Genomic DNA, 17,856 nt, shown 5'->3' with positions numbered 1-17,856 from the left:
GCCTTGATATGACCCTTCTGATTGCATCCGTAGCAGGTCACTTCGAATTTAACCTTCGAGCTTGGTTGGGCTTCTTTAGACTGAATGGCCTTTCTGAGATCCTTTTTGTTGAAGTCCTTCTTTTTGCAGAGCTTCTTTACTAAGTTGACTATTTCAGTTGTAAGTTCATCGTCATCTTCTGAATCTGATTCTTCTTCTGACTCAGGTTCGGTTCTCCGCTTGTTTTTTGACTCACGCGATCTCCCTGTTCCTGCAACCAAAGCCAACCCTTTCTCGGTCGGGCGTGCATTAGTCTGTTCATGAAGTTCGAGTTCTGCAAATAGTTCATCTAATTTAATGGTAGATAACTCCTTGGAGACCTTGTAGGCATCTACCATGGATGCCCACAAGGTGTTCCTTGGAAATGCGTTTAGAGAATACCTTATGATGTCCCGGTTGTTGACCTTCTGTCCAATTGCATGAAGCCCATTGAGCAGATCTTGAATCCGGGCATGGAGTTGGGCAGCTGTTTCACCTTCCTGCAATTTGATGTTAAATAATTTATTAAAAATTAGGTCTCTTTTACTTACTTTGGTGTCGGATGTCCCTTCGTAAAGTTCAATTAGTTTCTCCCACAACTCTTTGGCACTGTTGAAGGGGCCGACGTGGTTGAGTTCTTCTTTTAATAGGTCACACTGGAGGGTGCAGGTTGCCTTGTCATTAGCTTCCACTTTCTTGATCGAAGATGCATCCCAGTCCTCGTACGGTAGTGGTTTGCCGGCGCTGTCAGATGGTCGTTCGAATCCGGTTTTGACAATCATCCAGACTTCAAAGTGAGTCTGGAGATATGCCTCCATCCGACCTTTCCAGTATCCGAAGTCGTCTCCGGTGAATAGCGGAGGGCGGGCAGTACTGTAGCCTTCTTGAAGGGCCATTTCAGTTTTACCTAAAGCGAAAAACAACTAAAAAATTGTCCCAGGACTTGGTCCTGGCTTAGTAGTGCGGTAGGGAAAAAGAATGGATCACGAACTCGGGTGGTGTTGCACCAATTCCGAGAAAAAACCGATTCGAGGAAAAAAGAATTAGAATATAGCTCTGAGGCTAAATTCTAATCGACTCTGAAAATAAAAAAATACCACGAAAAAATATTTTGAATGGTGGTTGCACCGATTCAAAATGACCCCGCTCTGATACCAATTGATGGGTCGAAAGCGCTAGAGGGGGGGTGAATAGCGCTCGTGGCTATTTTAACGATTTATAACACAGAATAGAAACGCAGCGGAAAGTAAAATCAAACATGCAGAGACGCAAGTGTTTTCTTCGTTCGGAGCCTATGGCGACTCCTACTCGAAGGCCCGCGGTCCTTGACCGCTTTCGGTGGGCAACAACTATATATCGGAAAGATTACAATTTGAATTACAATTAATGCAATAAGTAAACTAATACCGATAACAAAAGATCGAAGAGTCTGAGCTTTGGGTTGTCGACGTCGAGTAGTAGCACTTCAAGGTCGTCTCGTTGGCAGCACTTCACAGAAGAAAGCTTAGAATTCGTTGTTATTTGAAGCTGCTCCTCAACTCTCCTTTTATATGAGGTTCAGGGCGCCTGGGACCTTTCCGGACGCCTGGAGTGTGACGTGCCAGCCAACCAGGTTGCTCCACGTCGCGAAGTCGCGCAGGGGATAAAAGTTGGTCCCGGGCGCCCGGACTTGTTCCGGGCGCCCGGACCTGTTCCGGGCGCCCGGACCACCTTTTTCCAGCAGGTTCCTTACCTGCAAACAAAGGTTAGTCCGAGCAATATACCCTGCAAGACAGTGTTAGAATCTGATAAAACACAGTAAGGAATAACTGACAGTCTTTGGACTATCCGAGTCTGACTTCGGATTCCCAACCGGAAACCCTAGGTCGACCCGACGCCTACTGTTCCCTCTACGGGGAACGCGTCCTCACCTACTCCCCTCAGGAGAGATTACCTGATGTCAGTCCGGTCCTCCAGACCGACTGGACTTTCCGCCTAGGGTTACCACCCCCTAGGACCTAGGGTTACCGCCCCCTAGGATTTTTCTCCACCTAGGGTTACCACCCCCTAGGACCTAAGGTTACCGCCCCTTAGGGTTTCCCTCCACCTAGGGTTACCGCCCCCTAGGACCTAAGGTTACCACCCCTTAGGGTTTTTCACCTGCCTAACCGCAGCTAGGACTTTCCTGAAACACTCATTCAAACATGTTAGATCACACACTAACTTAACTTTGAATCCTTTACCATTATCAAAACTAAGATTCGATCGTCGAATACTTCCCGCACCAACATTTTCCTTTTCATTTCATAAACATCAAACATCTTCTACTTAAATATAACTTTATTACACAGCGGTGTCAAAATGTTGATGGGAAAAGCTTTTTATTTTATATTTCAATTTTCAAATTCAGTTTTATGGAAACAGAAAACTAAAAACAAAAAATATATAGTTTTCCACAGACCAATTACTTTGAGAAAACAATCATAATGTCATAATTACATATCACTAAAACTCCAAGTATATAATCTAGCTTTATGTTTAGTGAATTCCATTAAAGCAGATTTGTGAATGATTATGCAACTACTTGGTTGCAGATTTGTGACAATACGAAGAATCATAATGATTTTTTGCCCACGTTATCAAAAACATAAACAGGAATAATAGGAGAAATTGATAATAAACCATAAGAAGCTAAGTTGTACATTGGTTGTAAGCCTTAATCTACCAATACTTAAAGGATCATTCTTGGGCAATAAAAGTTACGTTCTACTTTGCTGAATGCTGAAAAGATTACACTTAATGTGGGAGACCACTTGATGGAAGATGCCCTCTTCCTCACCCTTTTTTTTTCTTTTCCCTTTTTCTTTTCCAAAAGAATACTCCATGCTATCCTTGTATGATTGGTTTGTTAAAAGCACAGTATATTTCATTATATATCCCTCTAGATTCAGTGTCCAAATCTATGTAATTTAGTAAGAATTGAGTGGAAATAAATCTTAATATAGATTTAAGAGAAATTCAAAGACCTAAGAATAACAGTACACACCGAGAGGGACAGGAGAAGGAAGGTAACAGAGAAGTCAGGGGCGCTTACATTTGCAGGATTCATGGACGGCCCGGTGTAATCGTTTCCGACAATAATGACCCCAAGGGTGCAGATGGTGATCATCAATGTCTTCACTAATGCACTCCGAGGCCCCCTGAAGATGATACAAAGCATGACCACAGTGATGACGAATGTGACACCCTCGGCGATGGCCACCTTATGCAAATCCACCTTCAAATAAGGCCCGACTAGCAAGTTCTTGTACTCCGACGGCATTACCTCATAGAGGGCCAAGAGCCCACCGATCGCCCCGGCTGCCTGAGAAAAAAACCCGCAAAATACATCAAGGCATTCGATCCACCAGCGAAATCGAGATGGAGTGCGAGATCAAACACTGCTTTGGCAGGGAAGAGGATGGCCATGGAGATGAGGGTGTTGTCTCCGAATCTCGCCACGTAGAACGAGACATTGTCGATGGGGTTAAAGCTGGCGCCGCCCATGGCGTCGGCGATGGCATTGAAGACGAAAACAATGATGAATATGAGGGAGCTGGTGACGAGTAGGGAGAAAACCTTGCCGTGGATCTGGAACGCGACCTTGATGACGAAGGTGGCGACGCGATTAGCTTGTTGGCCGAGGAAGGCGACGTCATAGCCGAAGAGGTTGATCGGGATGATTGTGTCACGGATGATGGACTAGGAGAAGGCCATGAGGAGCTGGTCCTTGATGACACCGGCAACGTTCATGGTGAGCGCAATGGTCTTCACAACTAACAAGAACACGGTGAGGTTGAAGGTGAAAGTGTAGAAGGAGTTGGTGCCGGAGATGAGAAAATTGAAATGGAAGTCAGCCTGACCACGGAGGATGGCCAACTTGATCAAAGATCAGGGAAGGAGGAGGAAGACAAAACAGCAAGGGTTTGCAGCGTGAAGAGATTGTAAAAGGAGAAGGAAAGAAAAATGGGTTAGGGTTCTGGAAGCTAAGGGGGGAAAACACTGCGCCAAAAATTTTGGCAGAGAGGGAAGGCAAAATACACGGCTGCAATAAAAATGGCGAAGGGGAAAAATGGCGAAAGAATAAAGTCAAAGACAATGGTTTATTAAAATCGTTGTCTTTGACTATATAAAACAATATAAAAAATACAACGGTTTACAAAACTATTGTCGTAACCCCTAAAAAATATTTAAAGACAACGGTTTTAGATAACCGTTATAAAATGCGTTGTTGATTTAAAATAAAATCGCTTAACGACAACAGTTTTTATAAAACTGTTATCTTTTGTATTTTATGGTAGCTCAAAGACAACGGTTTTATCAAAACCCGTTGTCTTTGATCAAATTCACAATAGTTTCTTCCAAAATCGTTATCTTTGTGGTGTTGTCTATTAACATTTTTATTGTAGTGCAATCTAGGTCAGGTAGGGCTTCTTCTATAGTCTTGGGTTCAATTTTGGAGATAAGGGCTATTTGACTTAGATTTCTATATGATGATCGAGTTAGAATTCCTAGGTTTGGGTCATCAAAATTTGGTCAGATGGGTGATTGGATCTTACCCTAGATGGTCTTATGTTAGGGTCAGCAATTGGTTCTTCTGATTCATTTGATTCAGGTCTAATTTCATTATCTTTCTCATCATCTATGTTTCTTGTATTTGAATTATTCTTTGATTAATTAAGTTAGGTAAATTATTTTCTTCATCAAATATTACATTGTTTGTTTCTTTAACTTTTAGATATCTTTATTGTATACTTTGTAGGCCCTACTAGTTGTGGAATACCCTAAAAATATATCAAATGTTGATTTAGATGTAAATTTTCCTTAGTCTTTAGTGTTTAATATGTGGACTTTACACCCAAATACTTTTAAATAATCTAAGATGAGTATTTTATTATAATATATTTTATAAGAGGTTTTATTATAAAATTTATTAATTAAAATTCTATTTTGAATATAACAGGCTGTGTTTATTGCTTCTGTGCAAAATTGATTATTTAGATTGTATTCGTTTAACATGGTTCTAGCGGCTTCTTGTAATGTCCTATTTTTTTCTTTCCACTAGTCCATTTTATTAAAGGGTTCTAGGACATGAAAATTCATGGTAATATCCATTAGTTTGACAAAATTTGATAAACCTATAATTTTCAAATTCCCCCCATGATCACTTCTAATTCTTTTAATTTTGGTATCTTTTTCATTTTCTATTAATTTGCAAAAATTATTGAAGGTTTCATCTTTAGTTTTTAAAAATTTTACCTAGGTAAATCTTGCATAGACATCAATTATTACTAAGCAGTATTGGTTTTTTGCTTAGTGACTTGGCTCTATGTGAATCAAATAGGTCTAAATGTAGGAGCTCAAGTATTGAGTTGGTTTGATTTAGGTTTGTTAGTTTATGGGTTGACTTGGTTTATTTACCGTGTTAACAAACATCACAGATTGTGTTTTCTAAGATTTTTAATTTTGGTAAACCTCTAACTAAACCATTTTGACTCATTTTTTAAATGAGTATAATGTGAGTGTGACCCAATCTTCTATGCCACAATTTGGTTTCCTCTTATTGTGTCAATAGACACTTAAGTGAAGAGGTTGGTAGGTTAATTGTATAAATTTTTTTTCTAATTATCTTAAGTGTAATTTGAGAGTTTTCGATATTCTTAATTACACATTCAGAGTTTGAAAATGTTACTAAATAGCCAGAGTCACACAATTGACTTATGCTAAGTAAATTAAACTTAAAATTTTTAGCTAATAGTATTTTTCAAATAATGAAATCAGAACTTAGTTCAATATTACTTGTTCTAATTACCTTAAGTTTTCTGTCAATGTCAAATGCAATCGACCCTAAGTTTTTAAGTTTTAGCTTGGTGAACTTCAATTTGTCTCTAGTCATGTGTCTGGAGCATCTACTATCCAACATCCATTAGTCCAAATCATTATGTTCCTACACATAAAGTATTTGATTTATATCCAATTTAAACAAATTATAAGATAGATTGCTTAAATTCAACCCCATATTTTCTATCTCACCCAATCTAGATTTTCAATCATGTTATACTTATGGGTGTTTGTGAGATGGTTGATTGAGTTTAACTTAGGTTTGATGTTTTATTGAGGTTTGTTAGTTTAAAGTTCATTAGGTTTAAATAGATTAGTTTTGGTTTAATTTTATTTTAGTTTTGATTGAGTTAATTTTGGTTTAATTAGATTAATTGGATTTAGGTTTAATTAGATTAAATTTGGTTTAATTAGATTAAATTAGATTTAATTTTATTTAGTTTAATTAGATTTAATTCTGTTTAGTTTAATTAGATTTAATTTTGTTTGGTTTAATCAAATTTAATTTTGTTTGGTTTAATTAGATTTAATTCTAATTAGGTTTGGTTTAATTAGATTTAATTTTTATTAGATTGGTTTGAATTAGGTTAGATTAATTCTCAATTTTATCCTAAATTCATCTCACCCTTTTCGAGGTTTTCAATCAGTGAACTTTAAGATTTTTGTGAGATGGTTATTTATCTTTAATTTAAGTTGAAGTCTATGAATTGATTTACATTTGAGTTAGACTAAGATTTGATAGTTAGCCAGTTGAATATTCATTTCAATAATTGACTTCCAAGCTATGGCGAGGCACGATCCCTTCTTGGGTATTAGAGCAATAATCACTTTTAGACAAAATCTTTTAAATAAACTAAATATTTAACTTTCTTTCTGAAAAGCCTTAGCCTAACTAATCAAGTGTCAATCAAGCCTAAGTCCTTATCTATCATAATCTAAGCATGAATAAAGAAAGTGGTAAATTAAACACCAAACAAGTCTATCTAATAATGAAGATGGTCTTTCTATTGACTCCCCCTGGATCATAGCCTTGATAAGGTCTATCAAGATAGTGGATTTGATTCTTGGGGATCTGATATTAATCAAGTCTAACTTGATTAATCAAGTTAGACTTAGAGACCCATGCTTGGACTACTATTCTATTAGTTTAATTAACTAGAGATAGGTAAAATTTAAATTTTTGTTTAGCCTTATCCCCGAGTCCGAATCGATTGTATATGACTCTTTATTTTCTAAGAATCAGATCAAGATTCTTGGAACCCAAGGTGAACCATTCCAATGTGTCCTTTAGTTCCTTGACTTGACTTTCAAGTTGGAATTTTCTTCCTCAAGTTGTTAGACTTGAGTTAAAGTTCCAGCTTGAGCAAGCTTAGTCAAGGGACTTAGGTTAGTCACCTTCCTAAGGGATGTTATCTCCTTTTGGAGTGACTTGACCTGGATGTTGAATTTGGCTAGTTTATGAATTAGATAGTTTAACAAGTTATATAACTTATCTACTTGAGAAGAACTTATAGTGTTGTTTGGCCCTTCAGAAATAGATGCAGATCCGTGGCTTCTCTCGGACTCAGCTTCTGATTTGCTCTCGGTTTCAGTCTCAATGACTTGTTCTCGTGCCAGAAGTGTGAGGAAGCGTGTATGCTCATGATCTTCCTCAGAGTCTTCTAATGATGACTCATCCCACGTCGCTTGTAGTGCTTTCTTCCTCCGTTACTTCTTGGCTTCCTTCTGAGTCAGACAGTTCACCTTGATGTGTCCCTTTTTGTTGTAACTATAGTAGGTAACTGTTGGATGTATACTATAAGTCTAGCTTTTGTATGAATATATGTTTTGAAATATTTTAAAATGAGAATGACTTGGATCAAATGTTTACATTTTATATTTATATATATGTCAAAGCAGTTGTCCAGTTAATTTATATTGTAGATAACATGCTGTGTGGTGCAACACAGAAATCATGTTATCGGTTCCTTATAAATTATAAATAGTAGCTCATAACCAAGATGGATTGGGACAAACCATTGGAATGGTTGTAGTGTAATTTGGTATTAGTCTGTCTTGACTATAAAATTACACTAGTACACTATGTGTGTATTGAGCAGGACCATTTGAGGTTATTCAATTTATACTGACTACATAAAAGAACAGAACCTCTGTTATTATGGATGTGCGTCCTCTTAATCCCTATATAATAACAAGCATATATACTTAGTATTTATTTCTTTAACTTATCAATGGGTGAGATTTATTCGTTAAATCAATATGCCCGATGAGTTGGGAGATAGTATTATTTATATAGTGTGTTGTTGATTATAGAAGGAATCTGTGTCCAAATTATTTAGACTGATAATGTCCCCTTGAGGATCTCATAAGGATTATCATGTAAACCCTGCAGGTAGGCTTAGTCCGGCATGATAAAAAAGTTGAGTGGTACTACTCTTGGAATCAGATGTTAATTAATTGAGTTGTCAGTAACTCATTTAATTAACGGACATACGATATCTTAAACACAGGGAGATTAACGCACTCATGATAAGTAGGATCTCATATTGTAATATGGGATTGGTGCGGTAGTTCAATAATAACCCTTTAGTGGTATAAGTTATTATTGATGGACTTGGGTTGGATGTTCGGGCCGAACACAGGAAGCCCAAGCCCATTAGGAGGTCTAAACTAATTCCTCCTCTAGGTCTCTGTTATAGCCTCTATATAAAGCCTCACATCCACCCATCCATAACTTGGTTTGGTTTAACTTAGTTTTGGTTTGGTTTTCTCCATCCTCCTAGGGTCGACGGCAAGGTTGTAGAAAAGGAGATTTTTTTTCTAAACAGAATTCTATTATTTTTCTTTCTTTGTAACTAACAGCAAAGGTTATAAAAGGAGTAGGCGGTGCCCCCTAAAACCTAATTTTCCCACAAGCCTCTTCTTCTCCTTACCTAGTGCCGGCGGCATCCCACCTCTTCCTTGGTGGCCAGCACCCCCCCCCCCCCTCCTTAGTGGTCGGCTCCCCCTCCTCCTTGGTGGTCGACAGATTGGAGAAGAAGAGAAAGAATAAGATTAGAAAGTGCTTCATCCTAGAGCCTCCTTTTGTAACCAGCGGTTTGAAGAAACGAGAGGAAGGGTGGTTCTTGTCTTGGTAGATCGTCGCCCACACGATGTCTAAGAAGAGGAGAGGAATACAACAGAAGATCAAGAGACATTTAGCTACAAAGGAAATGTAAAACTAGTTCTTTAATTCCGCCGCGTAATTAGTTGAGTTTTCTTTGCATCGATTTTAAATACCAACACAAGAGGTCAGTGATCTTGTACTTCAATCAAGGTATTCTTTGATCATTCAAGAACTTGCTTGATTGATCAAACACATGTTTGATCGAACATGCGGGTTACTAGGAAAAGTTCTGTTCTTATATAATTTTTTTGTACAGGGAAATTTAAACAGATCGGAATTCTAGTGCCTTCAAGTGGTATTAAAGAGAGTTTTCTGGTTCTGTGTGATTGGTTTTCGGTTAAATTATGCACTGTTCGTATATAAATTTAGGCCAGATAATAGTAGGATGTGCAAGATAGATTAACTCTGTGGTTGCAAGCGTCCTAAGTCCAACTATTTTGGCTTTGTGTGTTTGTGTATGATTTGAACCCTCGTGCATGTTGAGGTTGTTTTGTGTGCATGATTGTAATAATTAAATACGACCGGTTGCCTTATTATTTTTTTTACATTTTGTTTGATCTAGATTACATGTAAATTCCTTTGTGAAATATAGGATCGATAAATGTAAATTTTTTTTTTTGTTGTGGCTTGTATCCTTGCTATGTGTGGTGCTATTTTGAGGACCGGAGGCGCGGCGAAGGAGGAAACAAGATAGACGCAACGGCTTGGTCCATTGGTGGCATATTGGAGGACAGCGTTGAATGAGGCCATAATAGTTGGAAATTTTATTTTCATATTTATTGCCTTTATATGGTGTTTGTGTGTGCTGTGATGATAGTTTTATGTGTTGTGATGTGTGTGCATGTTAAAATTCCTCGATTTAAATAACTAAGTAGGAGAGAGATTATTTAAATAAATTCCATGGTCTCCATTACTGGTTTATAAGTGATGCATTCAAATTTACGCGTTGGCTTTAAGTGTCTTCCTCCATATCGGATGAGTTTGTTTGCGGATCACTAGGTCAAACTTCCTCTATGGATGATTATAGGAAATTATTTAGGTTTGTGTGATCGTCTCCATTTGAAGGGGCGCGATCCTAATTAATGGACTAAGTATCAAGTAATGGTATATACTTAGGCACATTTAATAGTATCCTCCCCATCGGAGTCATTGTTATTATTTGTATGACCGAAGATGAACCAACTATTAATTTTATTTGTCATAAAGTTAGGTTGACAAGATAATAAAATTAATGGATAAAACCACCTCTTACAAATGTTTGAATTAGTATACATCCACACTATCGTGGCATACGAAATTCACGATGTTTTGAGGTGTTGGTAATTTAAATTATATTGTTTGAGGAATCAATATTATTTTAAATTCTAAAATTTTGACCAAATATTTTATTTTGTGATTCTCAGGATTTCAAAATGGCTTTCAATTCTCTTGTTGTTATTTTAAAAGAAAATAAACTTACTGGTCCAAATTATATTGATTAGAAACAGAACTTGGACATTGTCTTAACTACTGAAGAACACAAGTTTGTACTTCTTAAGGTCTGTCCTAGCATGCTTGATAAGGATTCTAGTGAAGAGGAGATAGAGAGACATAGGAAATGGGTCAAGGCAGATGAAATGGCTCGGTGTTACATTTTGGCTTCTATGTCAAATGTGTTGCAACATCAGCATCAGGCCCTACCCACTGCCTATGACATGATGCTCAATCTCAAGGAACTCTTCGCTGCCAGACAGGAGGCCATGAGAAACTTAATAACAACCACCATGACTGAGGGGACACCTGTGAGGGAGCATATCCTCAAGATGATGGCTCATTTGAATGAGATGGAAGTCCTTGGAGCTGAAATCGATGGAGAAACCCAGGTCGATATCATTCTCCAAATGCTGCCCAAAAGTTTTGAGCAGTTCCGCCTAAATTACAACATGAACAAAAGGGTTTATTCGTTGGCGGAACTTCTGACAGAACTCCAAACGGCAGAAGGGTTATTTCGTCAAAGTTCTCAAGTTCACATTGCTGAAACGTTTCTGCCTCTAAGCCAAAAGGCGAAAAGAAGAAAAAGAAACAAGTTGGTTCGACAAAGAAAGTGATTCAACCTCAAGGGACTGGGCCGCAGGCAGGTGTGAAGAAGACGAAAGGCAAGTGCTTCACATGCAAGCAGTTTGGACATTAGAAGGTGAACTGTCCTCGCAGAAAGGAGAATAATAAAGGTATATCTTATTCATTAGTTGTTCAAACATGTTTAGCGGTGTTATCTACCAGTACCTAGTGTGTAGATACGGGAGCCACTGATCATGTCTGCAATTCATTACATGAGTTCCAGGAAACCAGATGACTACATGAAGGGGAAATCACCGTCTACATGGGCAATGCTATGAGAGTGGCGGCTATTGTAGTGGGAGATGTTTATTTATCTTTTGATAGGAATAAAACTTTGATTTTGAAAAACTATCTTTACGTACCATGTTTTAGAAAGAACTTGATTTCAGTTTCTAAATTATTTATAGATGAATATTCTGTTTCTTTTGATGACAAAGTGGTTGTCAAGAAAAATAGGGTGGTTATCTGTTCTGGTGAGTTGGTTGGCAATTTCTATTCTCTTAATTCAATAACTCCCATGATGCAACAAATGGAAATTAATAACACATCTTCTAATTCTAATAAGAGAAAGCAACCTTCTGAAATGAACCAAACATATCTTTGGCATCTAAGGTTGGGTCATATTAACTTGAGTAGGATTCAAAGGTTAATAGTCGATGGACCTTTGGGTTCATTAGTAGTGGAAAAATTTCCAACCTGTGAGTCTTTCTTGGAAGGAAAAATGACCAAGAGACCTTTTAAGACAAAGGGGTATAGAGCCAAAGAAGTGTTGGAATTGGTTCATTCTGATTTGTGTAGGCCTATGACTATCCGGGCAAGAGGTGGTTTCGAATATTTTATCTCTTTTATAGATGACTATTCGAGATATGGGTACATTTACTTGATGCGCTGCAAGTCTGAGTGCTTTGATAAGTTCAAAGAGTACAAGGCTGATGTGGAGAAACGTCATGGTAAAAGTATCAAGATACTACGGCCTGATCGTGATGAAGAGTACCTCTTAAGAGAGTTTAAGAGTTACTTATCAGAGGTCGGGATTCAATCTCAATTGTCTGCACCTAGTACACCCCAATAAAACAGTGTGGTCGAATGAAGGAATATGACTATTATGGAAATGGTTAGATCAATGATGAGTTATTCAGAATTACCAAATTCGTTTTGGGGATATGCTCTGGAAACAACGGCGTACATTCTGAACCTGGTACCTTCTAAGTCAGTACCCTCTACTCCCACAGAATTATGGAATGGGCGTAAGCCTAGTTTGAAACATATTCGGATTTGGGGTAGTCCAACACATATGCTGAAGGGAGATGCTGATAAGTTAGAATCACATGCAGAAGTTTGCTTGTTCGTAGGATATCCTAGAGGAACGAAAGGTAGTTTATTTTATAGTCCTAAAGATCAGAAGGTCTTTGTTAGCATCAATGCCCAATTTTTAGAAAAGGACTATGTATGAACCATAAGACCATGAGTAAAATTGTTCTTGAGGAAATAAGAGAGGGCACTTCTATCTTAGTACCAACAGTACAAGATGAGATACCACAAGTAACTGCAACACGTGTCACAAATGATGCACAATTACAGGTAGTGTCTCGTCATAGTGGGAGGATTGTTAGACAACCTGATAGATTCATGTTTTTGAGAGAGTCTTCGGACTTAATCCCTGGTGAACATGAAGCTGATCCCTGGACATATGATGAAGCACTTCAAGATAAAGATGCAGTATCTTGGCAAAGTGCAATGAAGTCTGAAATAGAATCTATGCATTCTAATCAGGTCTGGGAGCTTGTAGAACCACCAAATAGTGTAAAAGTCATTGGATGTAAATGGGTCTACAAAAGGAAAAGAGGAACAGACGGAAAGATGGAAACCTTTAAAGCAAGGCTTGTTGCGAAATGGTATACTCAGAAAGAGGGAATCGATTATGAGAAAACTTTTTCATCGGTAACCATGCTTAAGTCTATTCAGATTCTTTTATCTATTGCTGCACATATGGATTATAAGGTTGGCAAATGGATGTCAAGACAACTTTCCTTAACGGAAGTCTTGAAGAAAACATCTATATGAAGCAACTAAAGGGATTCATTGCGAAGAGCAAAGAGCATCTCGTATGCAAGCTCAGTCGGTCCATTTATGGACTGAAGCAAGCTTCGAGATCTTGGAACATCCGATTTGATGAAGTGATCCAGTCTTATGGATTCATTCAGTGTCCGGATGAGTCTTGTGTATACAAGAGAAGTTACGGAAACATTATGGTATTTCTTGTACTATACATAGATGACATTTTGCTCATTGGCAACAATGTCAAAATGTTGTCAGACGTAAGAGTATGGTTGTCCAATTAGTTTGATATGAAGGACTTGGGAGAATGTGAGCATAGTCTTGGGATTAAAGTAATAAGGGATCACAAAAAAAGGATGTTGTGCTTATCCCAAGCTTCATACATCGATACTATCCTAGCTCGTTTTAGCATGCAAAAATCCAAGAAAGGTTTTCTACATTTTCGGCATGGAGTACCTTTATCTAAAGAGATGTGTCCTAAAACATCAAAGGAGATAGAGGAGATGAAGACAGTTCCTTATGCTTCGGTTGTAGGAAGCCTAATGTATGCGATGCTATGTACGAGATCGGATATTTATTTTGTCGTAGGCATGGTTAGCAAATATCAAAGTAACCCAGGATCGGGGCATTGGACTGCTGTAAAGCATATATTAAAGTACTTAAAAAGGACTAGAGATTATATGCTAGTTTAACAGACAGATGATTTACTCCCTGTGGGTTACACGGATTCAGACTTTCAATCGGATAGGGACAACAGTAAATCAACTTCGGGGTATGTGTTTACTTTGAGAGGTGGAGCCATATCATGGAGGAGTGTTAAGCAGAAATGTGTTTCAGACTCCACCATAGAAGCTGAGTATATGGCAGTCTTTGAGGCAATCAAAGAAGTTGTATGGCTCAGAAACTTCTTGATGGACTTAGATGTGATTCCTAGTTTGCCCAAAGTTATCACAATTTATTGTGATAACAGTGGTGTAGTATCAAACTCGAAGGAACCACGAGCCCATAAGGCAAGTAAACACATTGAGTGCAAGTACCATCTGATACGAGACATCGTAAAACGATGGGAGGTTGTTGTCGCCAAGATTACATTAGCAGATAACCTGGCAGATCCTTTCACTAAGGTCCTTCCGGTGAGAGCTTTTGATAGGCATGTTGAAGGGATGAGAATCAGATGTATGACAGCATTTATAGCAGCATAGTCTTTTAGTATAAGTGGGGCATTGTTGGGATGTATACTATAAGCCTAGCTTTTGTATGAATATCTGTTTTGAAATATTTTGAAATGAGAATCACTTTGGTCAAATGTTTACATTTTATATTTATATATATGTCAATGCAGTTGTCCATTTAATTTATATTGTAGATAACATGGTGTGTAGTGTCACACAGAAGATCATGTTATCGGTTCCTTATAAATTATAAATAGTAGTTCACAACCAAGATGGATTGGGACAAACCATTGGAACGGTTGTAGTATAATTTGGTATTAGTCTGTCTTAACTATAAAATTACACTAGTACACTATGTGTGTATTGAGCAAGACCATTTAAGGTTGTTCGATTTATACTGACTACATAAAAGAACAGAACCTCTGTTATTATGGATGTGCGCCCCTTAATCCCTATATAATAATAAGCATGTATACTTAGTATTTATTTCTTTAACTTATCAATAAGTAAGATTTATTCGTTAAATCAATAGGCCCGATGAGTTGGGAGATAGTATTATTTATATAGTGTGTTGTTAATTATAGAAGGAATATGTGTCCAAATTATTTAGACTGATAATGTCCCCTTGAGGAGCTCATAAGAATTATCATGTAAACCCTGCAGGTGGACTTAATCCGGCATGATAATAAAGTTGAGTGGTACTACTCTTGGAATCAGATGTTAATTAATTGAGTTATCAGTAACTTATTTAATTAACGGGCATACGATATCTTAAACACGGAGAGATTAACGCACTCATGATAAGTAGGAGCTCATATTGTAATATGGGATTGGTGCGGTAGTTCAATAATAACTCTTTAGTGGTATGGGTTATTATTGATGGACTTGGGTTGGGTGTTCGAGTCGAACACAAGAAGCCCAAGCTCATCAGGAGGCCTAAACCAATTCTTCCTCTAGGTCCCTGTTGTAGCCTCTATATAGAGCCTCGCATCCACTCATCTATAACTTGATTTGGTTTTCTCCATCCTCCTAGGGTCGGCGGTAAGGTTATAGAAAGGGAGATTTTTTCTAAATAGAATTCTATTATTTTTCTTTCTTTGTAACCGATGGCAAAGGTTATAAAAGGAGTAGGTGGTGCCCCCTAAAATCTAATTTTCCCACAAGCCTCCTCTTCTCCTTACTTAGGGTCGACGGCATCCCACCTCTTCCTTGGTGGTCGGCCCCCCCCCCCCCTCCTCCTCCTCCTCCTCCTCCTTGGTTGTCGGCACCCCCTCCTCCTTGGTGGTCGACGGATTGGAGAAGAAGAGAAGGAAGAAGATTAGAAGGTGCCACATCCTAGAGCCTCCTTTTGTAACCGGTGGTTTGGAGAAACGAGAGGAAGGCTGGTTGTTGTCTTGGTAGATCATCGCCCACACGACGTCCAAGAAGAGGAGAGGAATATAACAAAAAATCAAGAGGTCTTTAGCTACAAAGGAAAGGTACAACTAGTTCTTTAATTCCGTTGCGTAATTAGTCGAGTTTTCTTTGTATCGATTTTGAATACCAACATAAGAGGTCGGCGATCTTTTACTTTGATCAAGGTGTTCTTTGATCATTCAAGAACTTGCTTGATTGATCAAACACATGTTTGATCGAACATGCGGGTTGCTAGGAAAAGTTCTGTTCTTGTACAATTTTTTTTATGCAGGTAAATTTAAACAGAACGGAATTCTAGCGCCTTCAGTAACTTCTGACTTGGCCTTCATGTTCGAGTTTGGACTTGACTGCTTTGTCTTTGATTGAATAACCTTTTTGATTTCTTGTTTAGTAAACCCCTTCTTTTTCTTGTATAGTTTTTAGACAAGGTTTACGAGCTCGACGATCATTTCATCATCATCTTTTGAGTCTAATTATCCTTCAGACTTGGGTTCGATTCGATGCTTGGTTTTTTTGTTTCTGCTTATACTAGCAACTAAATCAATAACTTTCTCGGCCGGCAGCGTATTAGTTTGTTCATGTAATTCGAATTTAGAGAATAATTTGTCTAATCTAATTATTGAAAGATCCTTAAAAACTTTGTAAGTATCCACCATAGATGCCCACAATGTATTCATCAAAAAAGCGTTCAATGTGTACCTGATGATGTCTCAGTTCTCCACCTTTTGTCTGATTGCGTGGAGGTCATTGAGAAGATCTTGGATGCAAGTGTGGAGCTAGCTTGCTGATTCTCCTTCCTATATTTGTATGGTATATAATTTATTTAAGATTAAATCATGTTTACTTACCTTTGTGTCGGAGGTCCCCTCGTGCAATTTGATTAACTTCTCCCATAAGTCATTTGCACTTGAAAATTGGCCTACTCGATTTAGCTCTTCTTTGGTTAGGCCGCATTGAAGAGTCTGTGTGGCCTTTGCATCTACCTCAATCTTCCTTCTTGTTGGTGTGTCCCATTTGTCATAGGGGATGAGTACTCCGTCTTCAATGGGGGGTGTGTATCTAATTTGGATGATTATCCACATCTCCACCTGTGTCTTTAGGTGGTACTCCATCTGACCTTTCTAGTAATTGAAGTCTTCACCAGAGAAAAGAGGTGGACGAGCAGTGTTGTAGCTTTCTTAATGGGTAATTAGAAAAAGTTCTTACACATACAAAAAAAATGAAGAATGTTCTAAGACTTGGTCTTAGATTAGTAGTGCGTGATATAAAGAAAACTAAAGAACTTGAGTGGTGTTGTACCAACTTCTAGAAAAAACTTTGATTGTGAAAAAATCTGATCAGAAGGGGTGATAGCACCGATTCCGATTGACTCCGAAAAAATTCAAAAAAAATACCATGAAAAAATTACTTGAGCAATGATTTCACCAATTCAAAGTGACCTCCCTCTGATACCAATTATAGGGTCAAAAGCACTAGAGGGGTGAATAGCACTTGTGGCTTTCACATTCATTTAAAACTCAGAAAGTAAAAAAGTAGCGGAATAAAGATAGAACAGAAAGAAAACACAATGCTAACATGGCCAAGTTTTACATGGTTTGGAGCCTGTGGCAACTCTTATTCCAAAGCCTACACATGATAGTGCTTTTGTTGAGCAATCGCTAATCAATTGAAGGATACAAATACAATTTCAATTGAGTACAAGTAACTTGAACAATAACGAATACCAACGACTTGGAGAAAGAGATCTTAACCATAGTTATCATCGGAGTAGCTTTTGAGCATCGTAGAGACCTTTTCAAAGCAGTGCGCAGGAGTAGAAGTTGTTTGAAATGATGTGTTGAAGCTGTTGGTCAAACTCTCCTTTTATAGCCCCATTCGGGTGCCTGCAGTGTGTTGACATGACTAACTCTCATCAAAACTTCATCCTGAAAGTTTTTCCATGTTCGGGAACTCGAACCCCCTTCGGGCGCTTGGACCACTGACATGGGTCGAGTAGTCATTGCGTATCAACCCAACGTGATGATGAGATTTTGCTTTTCCAGGTGCTTGGAGCAACTCTAGGCACCCAAA

The sequence above is a fragment of the Zingiber officinale genome, chromosome 6A (assembly GCF_018446385.1).
Source record: "Zingiber officinale cultivar Zhangliang chromosome 6A, Zo_v1.1, whole genome shotgun sequence".
NCBI classification, from domain to species: Eukaryota; Viridiplantae; Streptophyta; class Magnoliopsida; order Zingiberales; family Zingiberaceae; genus Zingiber; species Zingiber officinale.
This window is presented reverse-complemented; position numbering follows the sequence as displayed.